The 22,464-nt window shown below is 36.0% G+C and overlaps 1 protein-coding gene and 1 non-coding gene across 2 annotated transcripts in view; one reads left to right on the top strand and one right to left on the bottom strand.

Annotated features, from left to right (window-relative positions):
• MSRB3 (methionine sulfoxide reductase B3) overlaps positions 1 to 22,464 on the bottom strand; it is a 121,737-nt gene that overhangs the window by 24,476 nt on the left and 74,797 nt on the right. The gene's annotated exons all lie outside the window — the stretch shown is intronic.
• LOC126023324 (U2 spliceosomal RNA) lies at positions 1,133 to 1,323 on the top strand. Its single transcript, XR_007500488.1, has one exon. It is a non-coding gene; the product is annotated as a U2 spliceosomal RNA (small nuclear RNA).

The raw sequence follows: 22,464 nt of genomic DNA, 5'->3' as shown, positions 1-22,464 counted from the left end.
CATTTTATTTTGAGGTATTTTGGGGGTGGGCCACACCTGGTGGTGCTCAGGGGCTACTCCTAGTTCTGAGCTCTGAAATCACTCCTGGCAGGCTCGGGGGACCATATAGGATGCCAGGGACCAAATCCAGTTTGGCCACGTGCAAAGAAAATACCCTACCCACTGTGCTATGGCTCTGGCCCCCCAAATTTGTTTTAGTTATATGAATCCTAGATTGACACTATCTTATAATAATGTCAGCCCAGTAGTATTGCAAGGAATCTAACAGGAAAATGACATAGTAATCTACCAATTTTCCCTAGCACCAACCAGTCTTATAAATCCTTAGGCACTGACCTTAGTATAACCATTGCAAGATATAACAATCATTTCAAATTGACTCGTGTTGACCTAAGTTTTGATAATTCCATTTACCTTTGTGTTATAACAATCAATAAGAAGTAAATTTGTTTGTGACTGCATGGAGTCAGGTTATGGTGATTGGTGAGAGATTGGAGAGACTGGTGAAAGAAAAGATTTTACAGGTGGTGGGATTGGTGTTTGAATATGCCTAATGACTGTTTTATGAAACAGTTTGGTAAATCACAGTGCTATAAAAGAAATTGAAAAAAAATATCGTCACACACACACACACACACACACACACACACACACACACACACACAGAGTCAGGGGCCAGAGCATTATCACAGTGGTGAGGTGTTGCTTTGCCTGCGGCTGATCCAGGAAGAACCTGTTAGATCCCCGGTGTACAATATGGTCCCTGAGCCAGAAGTAACCTCTGAACATCACCAGGTATGGCCCCAAAACAAAAGGTCAGTTACATGGAAATCTGAAGGGATAAAGTAGAATTCAAAAACTAGGAAGACAATCAAAACAATAATGATAGAAGCCAAATTGTTGAAGATGGGAAGGGTAAGCCAAGACTACAGTTTAAAAACCTGCAGGGAAGGGAGGAAAACAGGCTGATAGGGCTTATAGGTAAGCAAGAAAAATGTTCATAGTAAAATACATGGATCATAGATGCTCCTATCCTCTTTCTGTTTTCTACAAGTTTTTAAAATATTACAGTATTAATTTCTCATGGAAGTTTTGCAATAAAATGAGAGATGTAAAAATATTAAAACATGTTATTACTTCTCAGTCTTTTGGCTAAGATCAAGTGTAATATCTGTTCTTATCAGCTTAATATCTGATAGGCCGTCTATCGAGCAACAATATATTAAATGGATTTTTGGCACTAGAAAATTAAATAAGAGCTTGCTCCATCCATCCTATGCATCAACCTGGTATTGCAGTACCTCCAGAAATGGTGCACAACATAAATAAACAAACAAACAAACATGTTAAAACATCCAAGTATTATTCAGATGTTCCTTAGGATAGTGACCAGAAGCAATGTTTGTGTGCTGTTCTTAAAATCATTATAGCCATGAAAGTGAGAGTTGTTGAGTTTAAATAACCATGTTAATCTATTTTGCTTTTGACAGGTGTGCTCAATGAACAAGGTTCAATTTTAAAATTCAGGGGTTGGAGAGATAGCATGGAGGTAAAGCGTTTGCCTTGCATAAAGAAAGATGGTAGTTTGAATCCTGGCATCCTGTATGGTCCCCCGAGCCTGCCAGGAGCAATTTCTGAGCATAGAGCCAGGAGTAACCCCTGAGAGCTGCGGGATCTGACCCAAAAACAAAAAACAAAAACAAAAAAAATTTTTTTAATTCAGAGTTTTAACTTTAAGTCAGATTCCCCATGTCAAATATGTTCATAGCATACAGCACTTTTTCTTCAAAGCATGCAGTATGGTTGTAGTTACCTATTTAAATAGGTAATTTTGATTAAAATCTGCTCTTTTCACTGAGCTTCAAAAGATCATGAATGCTTTGTTTGCTATTATATCCCCAACACCTAGCTCATGGAAATACTTGTTGGGTGAATTATTTAATAAAGAAAACATCATAGCAAATTTCAAGATTTAACAATTTTGGACTTACCTAAAAGAGAATCACTTCATTTGGATATGCCTAATACTAAGTCAATCAAAGAAATAAAAGGGGAAAAAGCAGGCAACAAATTCCTACTATTTGACTTTAGGCAGTTTTTTACAAGTATTATATTTAATATGTTTCTTTCCTACCTATCAAGCAGGCATTTCTTCAAACTGATTAATAAGAATTTCATATGTAGAAACCACAGTTTTGTCACCTTCTAATCATTTCAGGCATTTGAATCTATTAAAGGACAATATGACTAAAGGTTGTCGAGAACATGGATGTGTCCTTTGGGTGGTGTGAACATCTGGTATCTATTCTCTTTGGAGATTAATAATGTAGCCGTATTGCAGCAGGCTTTACTAATTCCTTTGAGCCCTGCACAGCATTTTAAAACCATTCCAAGCACATGAGACCTCTAATTGGTGAGGATTTCATCCAGTTTTCTTGCAATCTCAAAACTATCTCAGAAAATCCAGAGCAAGAATTGACAGGGGCAAGCTTCTCCATTTCTTCTCATGGAGATGGCTATTCATAATTCTTTTCAGTTTCAATAACATTACTGCACTCAAACCATTTCAGAAAACAGGGCTGAGGAAGGAGACTTTATTTTCCCTGGCCTGAATACTGTCTCTTGCTACTTTAAATCACAGTTAACATTTGAAAAAAAAATATCTCTTACACACATAAGGCAATTGTAGACCTTTCGCATCAAAGGATCTGAACAACATCATATGTTATGGCCTGACCTTTACCCATAATTTCTAAATGCCATTTCAAAAATGTCTCTCAAACTGGTTCTAAATTAAGCATTGACCTAGTAACCTTGATCCAAGAACATTTGACTTGACTTGAGATGATTATTTTATTTTGCTTCCAAAAGCTCTTCAGTGTGGTGAGGCACCCATTAGGATGCATCACAAGAAATTTAGAGTTTGCTTAGAATTTATCAGCTACATCAGACAGGAAGATGGTGATTTAAGTTACTTGCTGAGTGAAGATTATTTACTGTGCTTAACTGACCTTAAGAACACCAAGAAGGAATATAGGATAGGGACATTCAAAGTGCAGATTCTATTCTAGGCAATATGCAATCCATACTCAGAGGAAATAATGCCCCATTCAGCTTCAGTACTGAATTAGGCCTATTCATTACCTAGCAGCATTATTTGGAACTGTTGAACTATTATACCTTCTTAAAAATTCATTAACTAAGATTTGATGAAAAAATTTCAGGATAATTTCTTCTTAAATATATGTTCTGAGAGATGTAAGATTACCTTTTCTAAGAGACTATTAAGTTTTGAAATTCACTTAGTCATCTAAATTTTCTCCCTTCTTTTTCTTTTATTAAAAATTTCTCTAAACTTCTAAACAGGCTTTAGATATTTAATCTATTACAATGCTTTAAACTACAAAAACCATACATCATAAGCAAGAGGATACATCCGAGAGATGTAAGAGTGGCTTAACATATTTTAAGTCAGTAAGTGTAATATATTAGAAAAGCTAAAAACCACAAGATAATATCAGCTGGCATAGAAAATCCATTTGACAGAATCCAGAACCCATTTATTATAAGAACTTTCAACAGAATGAAAATTGAAGGGTCTTTCCTCAACATAGTTAAAACCATTTACCACAACCCCACAGCAAACATGATAGCCAATGGGGAAAAACAAAGCGCCTTCTTTCTAAAATAATGCACACGGCTGCCCATTTCTACCACTTCAATTCAATATAGTACTGAAAATACTTGCCATAACAATGTATATTATATATATTAAGGGCATCCAAATAGAAAAGAAAGAAGTAAAGCTCTCACTGTTTGTGAATGGCATGATACTATTTTTAGAAAACCATAATAACTACACAATAAAAACAATAGAAACAACAGAGTTATATTCCAGAGTGGCAGGCTAAAAAATTAAATACAAAAGTTCATGACTATTCATTATGCAAATAGAAAGATTTTTAAAAATTCCATTCACAATTATACCTCAAAAATCAAATAGAATTTCTGTTTTAACAAACAGATGAAAGACCTATGCAAAGAAAATTACCAAAAATCACTTCAAGAAATAAGAGGACATAGGAAATGGAAGCACATCCTCTGCTTATGGATTGTGCAGATTAACATAATCAAAATGGCAATACTTCTCAAAGCATTATACAGATACAATGCAGTCCCTTTTAAGAATACCCATGACAAGTTTCCAAGAAACAGGTCAAAGACTTCTGAAATTCATATGGAACATTAAATGCTGTCCCCACCAAGAGCCAAAGCAATCCTTAGGAAAAAGAAGATGGAAGGCCTCATTTTTCCCAACTTTAAGCTGTACTATAAACTACTAGTAATTAAAACAGCATGATACAGAAATAAAGACTGACCCTCCAATTAATGGAACAGAATTGAAAATCCAGAGGCAGACTCTTAAGCATATGATCAGTTAATCACCAATAAAGAAGCAAAAAGTATGAAGTGGAGCAAAAAGAGCTTCTTTGGCAAGTGCTGTTGGAAAAACTGGTCGACCACATGCAAAAGAATTAATTTAGCCCTCTCTCTGATGCCATATACAAAAATCAATCAATTAAGAACCTTGGTATCAGGCCTGAATCCATAAGACATATAGCGAATCATAGGCAGAAATAATCATGACATTGAAACTAGAGTCATTTTTAAAGATGAAATACCACAGACCAAGCAAGAAGAAACAAATAAAACAAATGGGATTACATTATATTAAGAAGGTTTTGCATCTCAAATGAAACAAAGACCAGCATAAAAAGACATCCCAGAGACTGGGAGAAATGACTTGCCCACTATTTATCTAAGGTTTAATATAGAAGATATACAAAGCACTGGTAGAACAAGAAAAATAAAACACCCAGACCCTCAAAAAATAGGGAGAAGAGATGAACAGAAACTTTCCCAAAGAATAAATCAAATCATCAAAGACATGTGAAGAAATGTTATCACTAGTCATCAGGGAAATGCAAGTCGAAACAATGAAACACCACCTCACACCAAAGAGACTGGTCCTCATCACAAAGAACATAAACAACCAGTGTTGGTGTGGTGGGTGGACATGGTGATTATCATGTTCAGTGAAATGAGTCAGAGGGAGAGGTACAGACATAGAAAGATCACACTCTTTTTCAGGATATAAAGAAACGTTGTAGGAGACTATTACCCAAGGGCGATAGAAACAAAGGCCAGGATGACTGGGCCTTATCAGAATGCCTGCCACACTGGAGAAAGGGCTGTTAAGTCACAGAAGGGACCACCACTGTGACAATGATAGAGAAAAGTGATTGCTCTGGACAAGAACTAGGTGCTGAAAAGGAGGCAAAGTTAGACGCATGACAACCTTTCAGTAATACTGTTGCAAACCACAGTGCCTAAAAGGAAAAATAGAAAGGTGTCTGCCACAAAGGAAGGTTGGAGGGGCAGAAGGAAAACGGGATACCAGAGGAGCGAAATGGACACTGGTAAAGCCTGGGTGCTAATACATTATATTACTGAAACTCAATCATGAGCAATTTTTGTAACACTGTCTCATAGTGATTCAATTTGGTACTGAACCAATCTGACCAAAAAAATAAATAAAATTTCACTGAGGTCTAAATATATTTTCTATTTTTGTCTGACTTCAAATACTATATTTAAGTATAATACATACTTTATATATTCATGTACATATATATATATATATATATATGCTCTCTAGTCTGTCCCACTGATCTATTTATCTAGCTATTTCTATGTAAACATAATTTCATTATGGTGCTTCAGAGCATCTTCTATACATAGCAAAAGACAAACTAACTACTTAATTGTTTTCTATTATACTTGGGTTATTTTTCCTTACACATTATATTTTATATACACATTATACATTTTAAAGGAATTTACATATTATTTCTATAACTGATTAATATTTTCTATTTGATTAATTTCAGATTTTATATTTATTCCATTCTATGATTATTGCTCTTTTTTCTTTTTTTTTTTTTTTTTAGCTTTTGGGCCACATCTGGTGATGCTCAGGGGTTATTCCTGGCTATGAGCTCAGAAATCGCTGCTGGCTTGGGGGACCATATGGGACGCCAGGGGATCGAATTGTGGTCTGTCCTAGGTTAGCGCGTGCAAGGCAAACACCTTACAGCTTCCGTCACTGCTCCGTCCCCAATTATTGCTCTTTTAATAAAGTTTTTATTTTATCTTATTTGCCTTTTAACAAGGAAATATTATGAATATTGAACCCATGTTAATAACATTCAAGGAAAGCACTCTGCCCAGGTTCCATATACATAGAGTACATATTGGTGTACCAATAGTTGAATCTCTGGCACTATATATGGTGTCTTCAGCCATGTCAGGAGTGATCCCAGAGAACATATCCAGGAGTAAGCCCTGCATACTTTCAGGTGGCCCACACCAAAAACAAAACTCAAAATATTAAAAATCTAGTATCTTTCTTTACACTCTATTTTTATATATAACTTATGATTAGATATTAACTCAAACTTTGTCTTTTAATGTAAACATTTAGCTCATTCATATTTGAACAATGAAAATACCGATCATCCTTTCATCATACTTGGCACGTGTTATTTACTTTATATTTTATTTTCTCTCTTGTTTCTGCTGTTTAAATATAATTCCACTTTGATCCATTTTACTTTCTCCAGCTTTACTTTCTCATTAATCCAATGTGAAACTTGGTATGTCTGTTCAATCTGCAGATGCCAAGGGTTAGAGCAAATTACCCAAACAAAGCACCTTAGCATATTGAATATTTTAAGTTAAAGGAATCTGAGTGATTCCTTTAGAAGGCATGACCTTTTCCTGAAGCAGGTCATAAAACCTTCACATGAGAGATACCCTCCCTAAACCTGGAAAAAGGAATAGCCTTATCTCTAAGACATGAAAAGGAATGAAAGGAATTGGAATGAGTGAACCTTTGCGTTACCCCCAATTTACTACACTTCACTTATATCGTATTTTCATCAAACCTAGTATGAAAATACTCAAGTTTAACTGCTTCTTTGGATCTTCATATCCTTATGATGTCTTTTATGTTACATAATAAATTTTTTTGCTTTCTTTTTTTTTTTTGTTACCCTAGCTTTTGTTACTGAAGTCTCCACTGAGAACTTGTAAGAGCAGAAAAATCAAATATCTTTCTTCCCTTATAAAGAGTCGCACCTTTCTTTTTAGACCAGAAAAGTAATTTTTTCAATGTAAATCTCCTGTTAAGTCTTCCGTTTTTCTTTACAATATTGACTTCTGTATTTTACTGTGTTTGCAAGTACTTCTTTCAATTTCTTTTTCAGCAGTGATTTCCTTAAGTTTGCTTAGAATTGTTGAGAAATCTCATTTTCAAATATATCCTCTGATAATATAATACAGAGATGACTCAAAATGCAGCTTTATAATAATATAAATTATTAACCCACAAACCCACCAATCAGTTTACATTCAGAAAATTTTGTTAAACAAATAGAGAAAAAAAGTTACAACTATTTCGTGAGGATCAAAGAGCTTTCCTTTCTTGATCACATGCTTGATCACATTATCACTAGAAATTCCAAACAACACAAGTAGATATGAAAATCTGCAGTGAAAGGGTGGTCTTTAAACTAGCATATCTCTTTTTATTCGTAGGGAAAACCTTTACCAGATAGCTCTCATCAGATTTTTCCCGGGTGCATTTGACCTGGAATGGGGCGTTTATCCAAGCTAAAACCAACCATTAACACAAACAATGAAAAATTATAAATAGTTTAAGATCTAATTGTGTCCACTAAAGAAGTCACTCTTACTTAAATAAGAATATATTTTATAGTTATATTAGGCAACCAACATCATCACAGCAATTTTTTGTTTGTTGAGTTGTTATCCAACTCTAGAAGATGGATATTCTATTTTCTCAGCAATACACCTACTCGTTTTGATTGATCCTCTGAGTGTCTGACTCTCTTAAATATAGTTATTTTTTCATGATGGTTCACTTGGATTCTGGCAAAAAATAACCCAAAATCTGTCAATGCTGCAGATGGTGAAAGTACAGAAAGAGGAGTTGCCATATCATGATGAGGGAAGAAGGGAAAGAGAATAAACTAAAGAGTCCCTGTATCTAAGAGTCTTCTGAGGGATGGATGCTTCCAGTTAGAATGATGAGTTTCTCCTTGGCTTTGGGAGAGTAATAGGGTCTGGTTTACTTATGAATGACTATGTAAATCTGCACTCCTAGAATCTCTGGAGTTCTTATATTCAAATTCCTATGATAATAAGCCCCATTCAAAATCTCATGACCATGTTCATAACTTTGTTTTCTGGCCCTTCAGGGTAAAAGCTTTATCTAAACTTTCTATGTTCAGATTTCATCATTATTTGGCTCAGGAGATTCAGTTAGAAATGGAGAAAATGCAAGTTATATTCAGGCCCATCATCAATGACTGTTACTATTATTTACCAAAGATAATATAATATCCAAAGTAGGTTTATTCCCACTTTTTTCACTTTCATTTTTCTATCTTTACGATTTTTATAAGTCTGACGAAGCCCATGGATCCTTTTTAATTATATTCATGAGAGAAAATGATTATTACAAGGAAAATTTAAATTTAAATTGTACTATCAAAGTAAAGCAGGCAGGCAGATAGGAAAGGGACCCCCACAGTAATGAATTTTTTTTTGGTTTTGGGGTCACACCCAGCAGCGCTCAGGGGTTACTCCTGGCATTATGCTCAGAAATTGCCCCCTGGCAGGCACGGGGGACCATATGGGATGCCGGGATTTGAACCACCGTCCTTCTGCATGAAAGGCAAACGTCTTACCTCCATGCTATCTCTCCAGTCCCAGTAATAAATTCTTGAAATGCAATAAAAGTTCTTGGAATGTAATAAAACCAAAAGATGGGACTTAAAGGAGTTATGCCTTTCAAGATAAGACCTTCACCCAGTGTCATTGCAGGCCCAGAGAAGACTGGATCTCTCACTGAGAAAGAAGTCAGAAAAGGATTATCAAAGAAGACCATCAACAATTTCCAAGCAACCACCTTCAAATAATAGGACTCTTACCTGGGCAGAAAGCCCCACAATGTACAAGTTGAGAGAAACCCAATCAAAGTCAACCTAGAACAAATGAAGGGGCACAGGTGTTGCTTGGGTATATGATGCATGAACACATTTGTCTGCATCTCTTAAAGTGTGTCTGTCCTCTCATATTCAAACTCTAGGATATGGGAGCTGGAGAGATAGCATGGAGGTAAGGCATTTGCCTTGCACGCAGAAGGTCGGTGGTTTGAATCCGGTGTCCCATATGGTCCCCTGAGCCTGCCAGGAGGTTTGAGCATAGAGCCAGGAGTAACCCCTGAGCGCTGCCGGGTGTGACCCAAAAACCAAAATAAAAAAACAAAACAAAACTCTAGGATATGTGATGGGGCTTTTTCCACCACTAGAGAAGGTTGCACACAGGTGCTCCCTGGACCCATTTGTCAGTGCTGTGCACATATATGCACACATGATGTCTGCACATACATATAACCCACATCTTCCCTCTTGAGATGTGGGCTTTCATACTTTAAGACATGTATCTGGGCTCTCTCCACCTTCAGAGAATCCCATGCTGTCTCTTGAGCATCTTGCTCTCTTATCGTCTCCCTCTTCTTCCTTAGTACCTTGAAATAAACCTTGTTTTTACTTCACTGCTCATCTCCTCCTGAAATTCAGGGAATTCTCTCCTGAAAGGTCTGGGTAAGGTTTAGGACTGACTTTCCTTTTCCTGCAAAGAGCAATTCCTCACTCCAGCCTGAGTCCACAGCTCCCTGAGAAAAGATCTCAGGTGGTGGGAAGTCCACCCATGCTGGGTAGAATAGTGGATGCCAGGTGCCTCTAGACAACTGCCTCGTGGGGCTGGCAGGACTTGGTGTTCATTCTGTGCAGAAATACACTGCAGACTTTTTCTGTCCTAGATCTACCCAAATGCACTCCCCTGTGTGGCAGAGAAGGGAAAGAGAAAATGGCAGGTGCCCCCTCTCTCCTCCTCACTTCATATAAATCACCTCAGGGACTTGGACGAGCATCAAGAGTACTAAAATAATATTTATGATATAGTTACAAATGTGGTTCTTAATTAACATATTAAATACGGGGCCGGGAAGGTGGCGCTAGAGGTAAGGTGTCTGCCTTACAAGCGCTAGTGTAGGACGGACCGCGGTTCGATCCCCCGGCGTCCCATATGGTCTCCCCAAGCCAGGGGCGATTTCTGAGCTCATAGCCAGGAGTAACCCCTGAGCGTCAAAAGGGTGTGGCCCAAAAACCAAAAAAAAAAAAAACATATTAAATACAATAACAATCTCTAATTCTGGATCTAATATTTACCATAATTTTAAAATAGATAGAAGTCCATATTATTTTGATGTGTGACAATTTAAACATGATGCAAAAATACATGATTCTTTTCTGTCAGTAATGTCATAAATACCTATTTCTTATTAGTAATAATTCACAAAAATATGTGTATTCATTATTGAGAAAAATCGTTGACAGTAAAAAGTTTTTTTTCTTATCCAGATTCATAGACCTTCTAAATTCAATTCCATGACCCAACATTTAGAACTTCTGATATAAAATTTAAGCCTGAGTAAAGATTTTTAAAATTTCTCAACTTTACCTGACTTTGCTATTGTAAATTTTCTTAGAATTAAATCACTTTTGACTCTCTGACTTTTTCTTTCACTTTTTTTTTTTTTTTTTTTTTTTTTGGTTTTTGGCCCAGACCTGGTGACGCTCAGGGGTTACTCCTGACTATGCACTCAGAAATCACTCCTGGTTCGGGGGTGTGATAAGAGACACAGGTTTGTCATGGGTCAGCCACATACAAGGCAAATGCCCTACAGCTGTGCTATCGCTCCGGCCCCGACTCTGATTTTTTTCTAAGTAAAATGTATTAAGTGAAAAAAGTATAGAATTTGTATTTTAATTTATACACATATATGTGTGCACATCCATACCTTGTATCAAATTCCAGCTCTGCATTTTGCTATCTGTGAAATCTCTGGCATATAATACATATTCACTGAGCTTCAACTTCTTCTATAATTTGAAATAAAAAATCTATTTCCCGAAAAAATTGTGGATTATTAAAAATGGATAAAATATTTGAAGTCTCAGAAAAAAATCTAAATACACCTACTTATACTACTGTAGTTCATAGGTCTTGGATTACTAACTTCTGCCATGTCTTTAACTGCAGACTTGATAAGCTTCTTCCTTATGAGACAAAGTCAACACCTTCACTATCAAAGAAGAAGCAATACTGCCTGTAAGTCAAATAAGTAGTTGTACAGTTTTCAGTTTTTACTCTATTCAAAATCGATATTACTCAAGAACATCATTAAACGGTCAAGAATCAATGGGATTACTCAAGCACTAACTATGATAAAACATTATGATCAACTTCAACATCCCAAGAATTATGTGAAAAAAAAAAAGATTCAGAATACAATAAAAATACTACAAAGGGACTTAATAAATGGCCTACACATAGTTAAAGAAACTCATCAAATGGTTGAATAAGATTGTGTAATCTCTCATAAAAACTAGAGTACATACTCAAAATAGTCTTGAAACATATAGAAACATTTTAGATTTTAGATCTAGCCTTAGTCCAAAGATGGGAAAGCAATAACAAAACTTTAAAAGTAAAGTTAAATGAAGCAGAATAAGCCTTTACATCTTCTAAAACAGAAGCAAATGGTTTTACACTATAAATTTACCTACCACTGCTAATTGCTGAAGCAGGCAAATTAGACAAGAACAATTATTCTTGACTCAAAGCCAAAAGATAAAGGACAGATTGTCCTCAGTTTGTACTCACCACTATAGACCCCAACACATACTCTACAAAAAGAGTACAAAAAAGTACTCTAACTCTTCTTTCATTTAGTTTTGTAGATAATCAGTGTGTTTGAGGTGATGAGTTCATAAAGAGATTTTATTGTTTGTTGTTTATTTTATTTTTAAATTAATTTAAATAAGTACATTTTATTTATATTACTGTTTATTGTTTACTGGTCTGTAACTCACTTTTCTTAGAAATGTGTTTCCCTGATCTTTCTCTATGAAAACCATTTCTTGCAATGTGAAGACAAGATATTTGCTTTTGAGGACGCAAGTCCATCATGATCCAGTCAGCTTGTTTCCAATGAGCCTTTTCTCAACCCATCACCATTTCTCTTTCAGGTGACCTCTACTGGCATAGATCCAAACCTCCATAACTTGCCAATATTCAAAATTCATATCTGTACTTTTCATTTAAACTAGGCACCTACACGTATATTTTTCCATCCTTTCTTCCCCTATATATAGCCATTAAACTTTGGAACTTTACTATTTTCTATTTAGGTGACCACAAACAAGTACCCTACACAGACTTTTTGCCCTTTATTTACTATTTTGAAACATCTTACAAAAATGAATAGGGTTTTATTTTCTTATATGCTATTTCACAAAGTTGTTAGAAGAATGACATGATTTTCCTACACGAATGATTTTAAAGTGGCTTAACAATCACTGAGCATCACCCTGATGTCCACCAGTACCCCTGAACCTAAGCAGTACTGCATCACTGGACAAGCATGGGACTTCTAGCCTGAAAGCCAAGTATCACCAAGAGTGAATTGATCCTGCATCCATTGAACAGTGCTTGGGTCTGTCTTTCTCTCTCTCTCTCTCTCTCTCTCTCTCTCTCTCTCTCTCTCTCTCTCTCTCTCTCTCTCTCTCTCTCTCTCTCTCTCTCTCTCTCTCTCTCACTCACATGCACACATAATAAAATATTTAGAGATAAATAAAATGGCTTAGTAGCATACAACTGTAAGAAAATTTATTACTTCCATATAGAAGAAAACTTTCAACAGCCCTCTATTTATCAGTCCTTTAATGGAAGAAAAAGGTTATATGCTAAGGAGTTTCTTCATGGTTGAATTAATATGCCCATACAATTTCTATCCATTTATCCATTATTTGTGCCCCAATATAGGGCTTCACCTTTGTCATCCCAAATTCTAACTTTTTATTAGTATCTTATTCAAGTGCCATAAGTTGGAAAACACCTGCTCCTTCCCCCTCCCCAAATAAACAAAGCAGACTGGGCAAAAAAAAAAAAAAAAAAAAAAAAAAAAAAAGCATATGTGGAAACATAAATTTTTCTTTTGTAGAAATCAAATTCAAAACAAAGAATAGAAAATGCAGTAGCAGGGGCCAGAGAGACAGCATGGAGGTAGGGCGTTTGCCTTTCATGCAGAAGGAAGGTTGTTCGAATCCTGGCATCCCATATGGTCCCCTGAGCCTGCCAGGAGCGATTTCTGAGCATAAAGCCAGGTGTAACCCCTGAGCACTGCCGGTGTGACCCCAAAACAAAACAAAACAAAAATGCTGTAGCCATGTTCAAACTGGACTAGCTCCATACACTCAATCTTTTCTTGAACAAGATGTAAACTGAGCCAAGAAAGATCATGAGTATATAGGCCCATGCAGCAGAAAGCTAGCCATCTCATGAGGAGAGGGCAGACTAAGCCCCTGCCTTGTCAAAGACATGCCTGCTGCCTCCATAATGCAGAATCACTGTTTATTTGATGGCTCCACTTCATCACCCCTCTATGATTCCCTTTGGGAACACCAGACTTCGGGTACATAGACTTCAAACACCAGTTTGGGGAATGATATCGCCAGAGCTTTTTTGAGCAAATGTGGGTACCCTCCCCCATATCTTTCTTCTTCTGGGAGGCCTGGGCACTGAGTATGAACCCATGAAAGTTACAGTCTCAGTAATAGTGCTTTGAATTTCTGGACAACTTCATTTGTTTGAAGTTTTTATCCCTATAGGAACACCGTATTTAACCAAATCGACAGCTAACAAGCTAACAAGAACTTACTAAACCTTTTACCATTGTATTAATGAATTCACTGGGGATATAATAATTTTCAAAAATTTGCTTGCTACTCTATATTTTCTTTTTTCTTTCTTTTAAAATTTCTTCTCTTCCATTTTTTCTTTTCTTTTTTCAATAACTTTGCTTTCACTTTTCTGGAAATGAATATTTTATGATCAACTATGTAATACATTTTCTTTAAATAAAGTAAAAAAAAAAACAAGGATAATTTTCAGGCCTAAAAGCCAGGAAGACTATGAACATCCTATCATCTTTGAGAAATACTATCAGTGAAAAAGAAGGTGATGTAATTAAGACTCACTGCAAAGCGGCCGGTGAGGGAACCTAGGTGGGTGGGCTGTGGTATAAAAGCATGGAAGCATGAAGGCAGGATGTCATTCTTCACATAATGGGCAAAATACAGACAGGTCAGAAATAGGAAATTTTGACATTAAACACTTTCAGTGAGGACAAATGGAACTTGGAGAATAATCTTCGGATGATAATGATTTCTCACTAAAAAATAAAAAGGCTGGGCTGGACGGAGAGAGAATGAATAAGAAGGAAGCATTCTTTTTAGACATAAAAAAGAGATCATTTTAAAATTGTAATCCAGGTCCTTGGGATCATTTATATAAAAGCACCTCAAGGATATAATCTAAAGTAAGATTACAGTTTAAAATTCAACAGTGAAGGTGAGTGATAGATAGAACAGAGGGTAGGGCACTTGCATGCCACTAAAGCAGGTTCTATCCCTGGTACCACCTCTGAGCACAGTCAGGAGTGTTTACTGTGTGCAGAGCCAAGAGTAAGACCTAAGTACTGCCAAGTGTAACTCAGAAAATAAAATTAAAAGATATAAAACTCAAAGATGTGGGTAGGGTTCCCCTGAACACTGCTTGAAAGAGTCAAAACAAAACAACAGAAATACCTTAAAGATGACCGTACAGTTAGACAATGGCTAGTACAATGGCTTCTAAAACTGGTTCTTAGCAGTAGGTTTGCAGACTGCTGCCCATTCTTAAGTGGCTGAAAACCACTGGGGGTATCATAAGTGTTCAAGCTGTCTTAGGAAAGAAATAATATAGACCATAAAAACAGAATTACTCTGAGAAAACACACTTGCCAGTCTAAATAGTAGTCTCTAGCCAGAAAACCCAATTTTCCACAAGAAAAAACAACATGGAATTATAATTCTATTTTCTTATTCCATGCAAGGCTTTTCATGAAGGTCTGTATTTGAAAAGTTACAAGGTTTTCTTACTTCTAAAAGAAAATCCATCTTATGACTTAATTCATTTTATCATGATCAAGTCAAGTATCGTTTGGTTTTAATAACTACTTTCCCATATTCTACTGCAGAGTTAAATCTGTACTTAAGGTTTTATCAGTGGCTTATGGCGTAAACTTTACTCTATAAATTTTATATTCATTTAACAGGTGAATATTTGAATTTAGTTCTATTCTCTGTTGGATACAAACTCTATGTATGTCTACATAACAGTAAACTATGTAGACAGAACCCCATCCATTTTTGCATTTTTCACTGTCAGTCACTGAAAGATGCTTAAGTCTCTTATTAACTCTCAAAGTAAAATCTGACACCCAGTTAATTTTACTTAATTTTCTATATTTCACCATTCTTCTATTTTAATATTTTTATAAAATCTTTATTTAAGCACTATGATTACAAGCATGATTGTAGTTAGGTTTCAGTCATAAACAGAACACCCCCCTTTTACCGATGCAACATTCCTACCACCAATGCCTCCCTCCCTCCTTTCCAAGCCCTGTTATTTAAATTTTTTGATGTATTTTACTTTGATCATTCCTTTTAGAATTTGTTTAGATACAGTTCCAACTGTACAAAGACTTATTCTTTAAATGAAATTTATGAATATTTCTTTGTTATAGAGAAAATGTTTTTACTGTTTAAATTTATATAAAATCAAATACATTTCAGTTTTGCCATCTAATCTTTCTAACCCTATATGTATGTCTGAATTCCTTTCTTCACAAAATTATTAGCTCCAATTTTTCTCTAGTTTATTTGAAGATATATGTGATATATGTGATAGCTTTAGAATGAAAATTAACTTCAATTTTCCATATACATTTAAATTTTTCTTAGACTAAATTATATTGAAAAGGACAGTATATTGAAATGTTTATGTCTAAGACAAAGTGGACCAGACCAATAGCACAGTGGGTAGGGCATTTTCCTTGCAAGTGCTAGCCCAGGTTTGATCCTCCAGCGTCCCATATGGTCCCTTGAGCCTACAAGGAGAGATTTCCAAGCATAGAGTCAGGAGTAACCCTGAGAGCCACTGGCCCAAAAACAAAAACACAAAAAGAAAGGAAAAGAAATTAACATATATCCAATTGCTCTTAAACCCTTATTCCTAAATCTTACACCTTTTTTTACCCTAAGTTTACTTTTCTACTTGTATATAGATTTTTTTATTCTAATTATTATGAAACTGTTTTTCCTTAAGAATTTTTTTTTATTTCAGGGCCAAAGAGATACCATGGAGATAGGGCATTTGCCTTGCATGCAGAAGGACAATGGTTCAAATTCTGGCATCCCATATGGTCCCCTGAGCCTAAACCAAAAACTTTTTATTTCAAAAGTAATTTTGGCTTTTCATTTTGTGATTATATCTGAAACCATGATTTACACTTAATTATGTATGCATTGCTCTATTTCATGCTCATTAAGATATATAGGTATGTATTGTATAGAGAGCTAGAGATACAAGATCCTTATATACTAGAATTTACCTCACAATAAAATTCTTTATTTTGGTTTTATTTTTCAGTTGCTTGAAATACTTCACTATGTAAATTTTTCAAGAAAGTGAATTATACAAATTTGAAGCATTATACATCTAAAAATATTTTATTGCTTCTTTGACCAATGAATGACAATTTGAATGAATTTAAAAGTTTGGGGCCGGTGTGGTGGCTCTAGAGGTAAGGTGTCTGCCTTGCCAGCGCTAGCCTAGGATGGACCTTGGTTTGATCCCCGGCATCCCATATGGTCCCCCAAGCCAGGAGCGACTTCTGAGCTTAGAGCCAGGAGTAACCCCTGAGTGTCACTGGATGTGGCCCCAAAACAAAACTAACAACAAAAAAAGACTTTAAAAAAAAAAAAGTCACTGTCATTTTTCCTCAAAAATATTCCAGAATTGGGGCAATTGCACAGTGGGTAAGCATTGCCGATATGGCCCAGAAACCGGTGTGTGTGTGTGTGTGTGTGTGTGTGTGTGTGTGTGTGTGTGTGTGTGTGTGTGTGTATTATATATGCATATATATATTCCAGAGTTCATTAAGTTTGTCTTCGATGAATAAAAGTGAGAAAATAAAACATCACTGAGTTTTGCTCTTTCTGATAAACATTTTCCTGATTAGATGCTTAAAATGTATTCTTAAGGGGTTTGCATTTGAAATTAGAAGATTTCACATGGATTTGCCTACCTGACGTCTTTGTTTTGCTTTTGCTCCACAAATTTTAGAAGAAAATAAACATGATCTTCAGAACTTGATATTCCTTTCTGTTTTTTATTACTTTGAAATATTAAGTTTTGTTTAATTAATTCATGTTTTCTCTGAACACAACACGTTACAGAATACACACATCATCTAACAGTAATTGTACTTTAAATATGTTTACTCAGTTCTGAACAGCTGTTACAAAGACAAAGAATTTCAAGACAGAAAATTTCTCACCTGTCCCAAGGGCCAAACTGAGCTTGAAGCTTCATATTCTCCAACTTTAGGATATTATTTGGTTTCTGTAAATATCACCCTAACTTACAATAATACCACTTTCTCCTATAGGAGTTAACAAACTTATCTTATCAGCATATATTAATTATATCCTGTGCTACCTTTCTGGCAGAAATTCTCAAAGTAAAAAAATTATTTTATGTGTTTAATTAAAAATGTTTAATTGGGATTTGGGAAAATAGGCAAAACTAGATTTTATCTTGCCACTGGATCTCAAAGTCTACTTTCTTCTTCAATCTCCTTAGTCCATGACTGAAGAAATTACACCTAGGACTTTTCCAAATTACTACCATTAAATAACAGTCAAACTAAAAGATAATATTTACATATTATTATAAAGGGATATATTAAGAAACACCCACGTGATCTTTATTCCTTTCCAGGCACAAAGTTCCTAAAGCTTTTAGAATTTCTTGAGTGTGCAAAGCAACAAAGGTGTCTTTTGTTATTCATAATAAACCCCTTTCAATCATCACTAGGGAGTTTATGTTAATAAGGTTACTTCTGGAAAGTTCCTAGATGCAGGGGTCCTCAAACTTTTTAAACAGGAGACCAGTTCACTGTCCCTCAGACCATTGGAGGGTCTGACTATAGTAAAAACAAAACTTATGAACGAATTCTTATGCACACTGCATATATCTTATTTTACAATGAAGAAACAAAACAGATACAAATACAATATGTGGCCTGCGGGCCATAGTTTGAGGATTCAGACTGGTCACTATGGAAACTACTTCTGATTAGTGCTGGAATTTTTCACTCAACTGTCCCCCCATCAACCTCCCAGGAGGGAAGAGTTGACTGGAATTAAGTTGTTTCTGTCAAAGCCTAAAAGAACAAGGTTTTGAGAACTTTCTAGGTGGCGAACACATGGAAAAGCTAGAACAGTGGTGCACTTAGAGGGGCCATGAAAGCTAAGCTTTGTGCCCTTTCCATGCACCTTCCTAACACATCTTTTATATCTGACTGTTCTTAAGTTGAATACATTTATAATAAACTAGTAATCTAGCAGTTCAGAAATATGTTTTGAAGGTTCTATGAGCCTCTCAAGAAAATTATTCCAACTTAAGGAAAGTGATCATAGGAACCTTTAATTTAGAGCCATAGGTCGATCAGAACCACCAGTAAAATCTAGATTTGCAATTGTTACCTGAAGATGTGGTGGGTGACACTCTTAGAAAACTAAACCTTTAACCTTTAGAATCTGACACTATCAAGTAGTTAATGTTGGAATAGAGTTGAACTGTTTGATATCCAGCCGAATGGTGTTGCAGTGCGTGTGAATGATGTGTGAGAAACAGTGTGTTTGGGGTCAGAGGTAAGTAGTGGAGATTTAGAAGTTGAGCAAACACACCCACATGTATTATTTTCTTTAGATGTGTATAATCACTAACAGATACACAAAACACACACACACACACACACACACACACACACACAGTTAACCCCTTGAATTCTGGTCTAAATTGCACAGAGCCACTTATTCTCAATTAGATACCGGATACACCAGAAGATTTAACAAAAAGCTTAATGGAAATGAGTATTTTCTAAACCCAGCCAGATAAAGAGAAAGAAAATGTAGAAGCAGCAATGTCAGGAAATAAGTAGACATATATTTGGAAGAAGTATTCGAGAAGCTTTTTTTTTTTACTTCTTTCATGGGCCCTTTGATGAAACAAAAGCCAATGGTGGGAAAAGGTTGATATTGTATAGAAATATTTATTAAAAATTATAAAGCAAAATGTCAGAAAGATATTGCAATGTTTCTGTATACAACTCACCTAGTGTTTTTGTATTTTCTGCCTCTATTACTGCTGAACTGGAAGATTAGCCCCCATTTCCCTACTTACTCTCCCTTGATCTGCTGCACACAAACCCCACACAGATGAAGGCCTTTCTAATGATTCATTTTAACTTAGTGAATAATGAATATATAGCATGTGTTATGAACTGACTAGTTTTTTGGGGGTTTTCTGTTTTGGTTTTTTTTGGGGGGGCCACCCCGTGATGCTCAGGGATTACTCCTGGCAATGTGCTCAGAAATCGCTCCTGGCTTGTGGGGGACCATATAGGATGCCGGGGATCAAACCAAGGTCAGTCCTGGATCAGTCACATGAAAGGCAACCCACTGCACTATCACTCTGGCCCCAACTGTCTAATTATTTTAAATAAATTTCTTTGTTTAAAACAATGATTTATAGAGTTCTTCACAATGTGTTTTTGGCACTCAATGTTCCAACACATATCCTATCTCTGTAATATTCCCTCCACATTGTCCCCAAGTTTTCCAACCTTCCCAAGCCTTCCCCTTGACAGCTACAAATAATTTACTTAGTACTGCTTGTCACAACCAATTCAGTAATGGAATTATAGAAAGAGAATTAAAAGAAAAATGTGTAAAACATTGTCATATCTCACAATTAGGTCACTATGTCACATTACCAAGCTGTTTATTGCTAGTTGAATATGTTGTTGTTGGTTTTATTTGTTGAGATTATGTGGTTTCTATGATAAATTCACATTTAATTCAATGTATTCTTACCAGAATGCTGGTATTAAAACTATGGAGGTAATGTATAGCCACATAAGAGGTTGTCTGGTCCAGGATCTTAAAACTGTGAGGAGCTGGGCAGATGACCTTATATGGCAGCATCTCTAGATCAAGTATTGGTAATATTTTTTATTCTGATAATCTACAAAAACGCTGCAGTCATATTCTTTTCTTTCTGCAGTAATATTTATTTCTTTTGGTGTTGGTGATGATTTTAGATCACAACGGCGATACTCAGCAGTTAATCCTGGCTCTGATCTCAGGTATCATTCCTGGTGGTGCTTGGATATAGGATGCTTGGATATAGGATGCTGGATACATGAAGGACAAGTACCTTACCTGCTGTACTATCTCTTCAGACCCTCTAGCTTTTTTTTTCATTTGCAAAGTTGTTCATGATAGAGTTTCAGACACACAATGTACAGCACCCGTCTCCAGAACACATTTCCTGCCACCAATGTCCCCAGTTTCTCTCTGATCCTCTCCCCATGCCTGCAATGAATATAGGTGTGAGAAAGGGATTTTTGTATTGTATTTTTGTGTTCCTCAGACATATCCCTAGGAGTGGTATAGTTCGATCATTTGGGAGTTCAATTTCCAGTTTTTGGAGGAATTTCCATATCGCTTTCCATAAAGGTTGGACTAGACGGCATTCCCACCAGCAGTGAAAAAGAGTTCCTTTCTCTCCACATCCCCACCAGCACTGCTTGTTTTCCTTCTTTGTGATGTGTCACAATCTCAGTGGCGTCAGATGGTACCTCATAGTTGTTTTGATTTGCATCTCCCTGACGATTAGTGATATTAGTGATGTGGAGCATTTTTTTATGTGCCTTTTTGCCATTTACATTTCTTCTTTTATAAAGTGTCTGTTCATTTCTTCTCCCATTTTTTGATGGGACTAGATTTTTTTTCTTGTAAAGTTCTCTCAGTACCTTGTATATTTTGGATATTAGTCCTTTATCTGATGGGTATTGGGTGAATAATTTCTCCCACACAGTGGGTGGCTTTTGTGTTCTGTATTTTGTATCCTTTGAGGTGCAGAAGCTTCTCAGCTTAATATAGTTCCATCTGTTTATCTCTGCTTCCACTTGTTTGGAGAGTGCTGTTTCTTCCTTAAAGATGCCTTTAGTCTCAATGTCATAGAGTGTTTTACCTACATGTTGTTCTATATACCTTATAGTTTCAGATCTGATATCAAGGTCTTTAATTCATTTGGAATTTACTTTCGTACATGGTGTTAGCTGGGGGTCTGGGCAAGTAGCTAATGAGTTGTGCCAACACCACTTGTTGAAGAGGCTTTCCTTGCACCATTTAGGAGTTCTTGCTCTTTTATCAAAAACTGGGTGGTTTTATGTCTGGGAACATTCTCTGAGTACTCAAGCCTACTCCACTGATCTGAGGGTCTGTCTTTATTCCAATACCATGCTGTTTTGATAACTATTGCTTTGTAATACAGTTTAAAATTGGGGAAAGTAATGCCTCCCATATTCCTTTTCCCAAGGATTGCTTTAGCTATTTGAGGGTATTTATTGTTCCAAATGAATTTCAGAAGTGTTTGATCCACTTCTTTGAAGAATGCCATGGGTATCTTTAGAGGAATTGTGTTAAATCTATACAATGCTTTTGGGAGTATTGCCATTTTAATGATGTTGATCCTGCCAATCCATGAGCAGGGTATGTGTTTCCATTTCCGTGTGTACTCTCTTATTTCTTGGAGAAGTGTTTTATAGTTTTCTTTGTATAGGTCCTTCACATCTTTAGGTTGACTTCAAGATATTTGAGTTTGTGTGGCACTAATATGAATGGGGTTGTTTTCTTAATGTCCATTTCTTTTCTATCATTATTGGTGTAAGAATATATATTTTAATGAGATATTCTCATGCACCAAAGTCTCCTTATCTCAAAGTTATATAAAGAGTGAGGAGGAAGATATTTTTCTGAACAAAGTTCTCTTTTACTACATAAAAATATTCACTTTGGTAATCAAACATGTGAGTTGGTAATCAAACATGTGAGTCTGACATCAGCAACATGCTTACAGCGATTAAGATAATAAGTTCTAATCACTGTGTTGCTAATACAAATCTACCTATTTTTTGGGGGGGGGATTTTTGGGCCACACCCATTTGATGCTCAGGGGTTACTTCTGGCTAAGTGTTCAGAAATTGCCCCTGGCTTGGGGGGACCATATGGG

The sequence above is a fragment of the Suncus etruscus genome, chromosome 11 (genome assembly GCF_024139225.1).
Source record: "Suncus etruscus isolate mSunEtr1 chromosome 11, mSunEtr1.pri.cur, whole genome shotgun sequence".
NCBI lineage: Eukaryota > Metazoa > Chordata > Mammalia > Eulipotyphla > Soricidae > Suncus > Suncus etruscus.
This window is presented reverse-complemented; position numbering and strand designations above follow the sequence as displayed.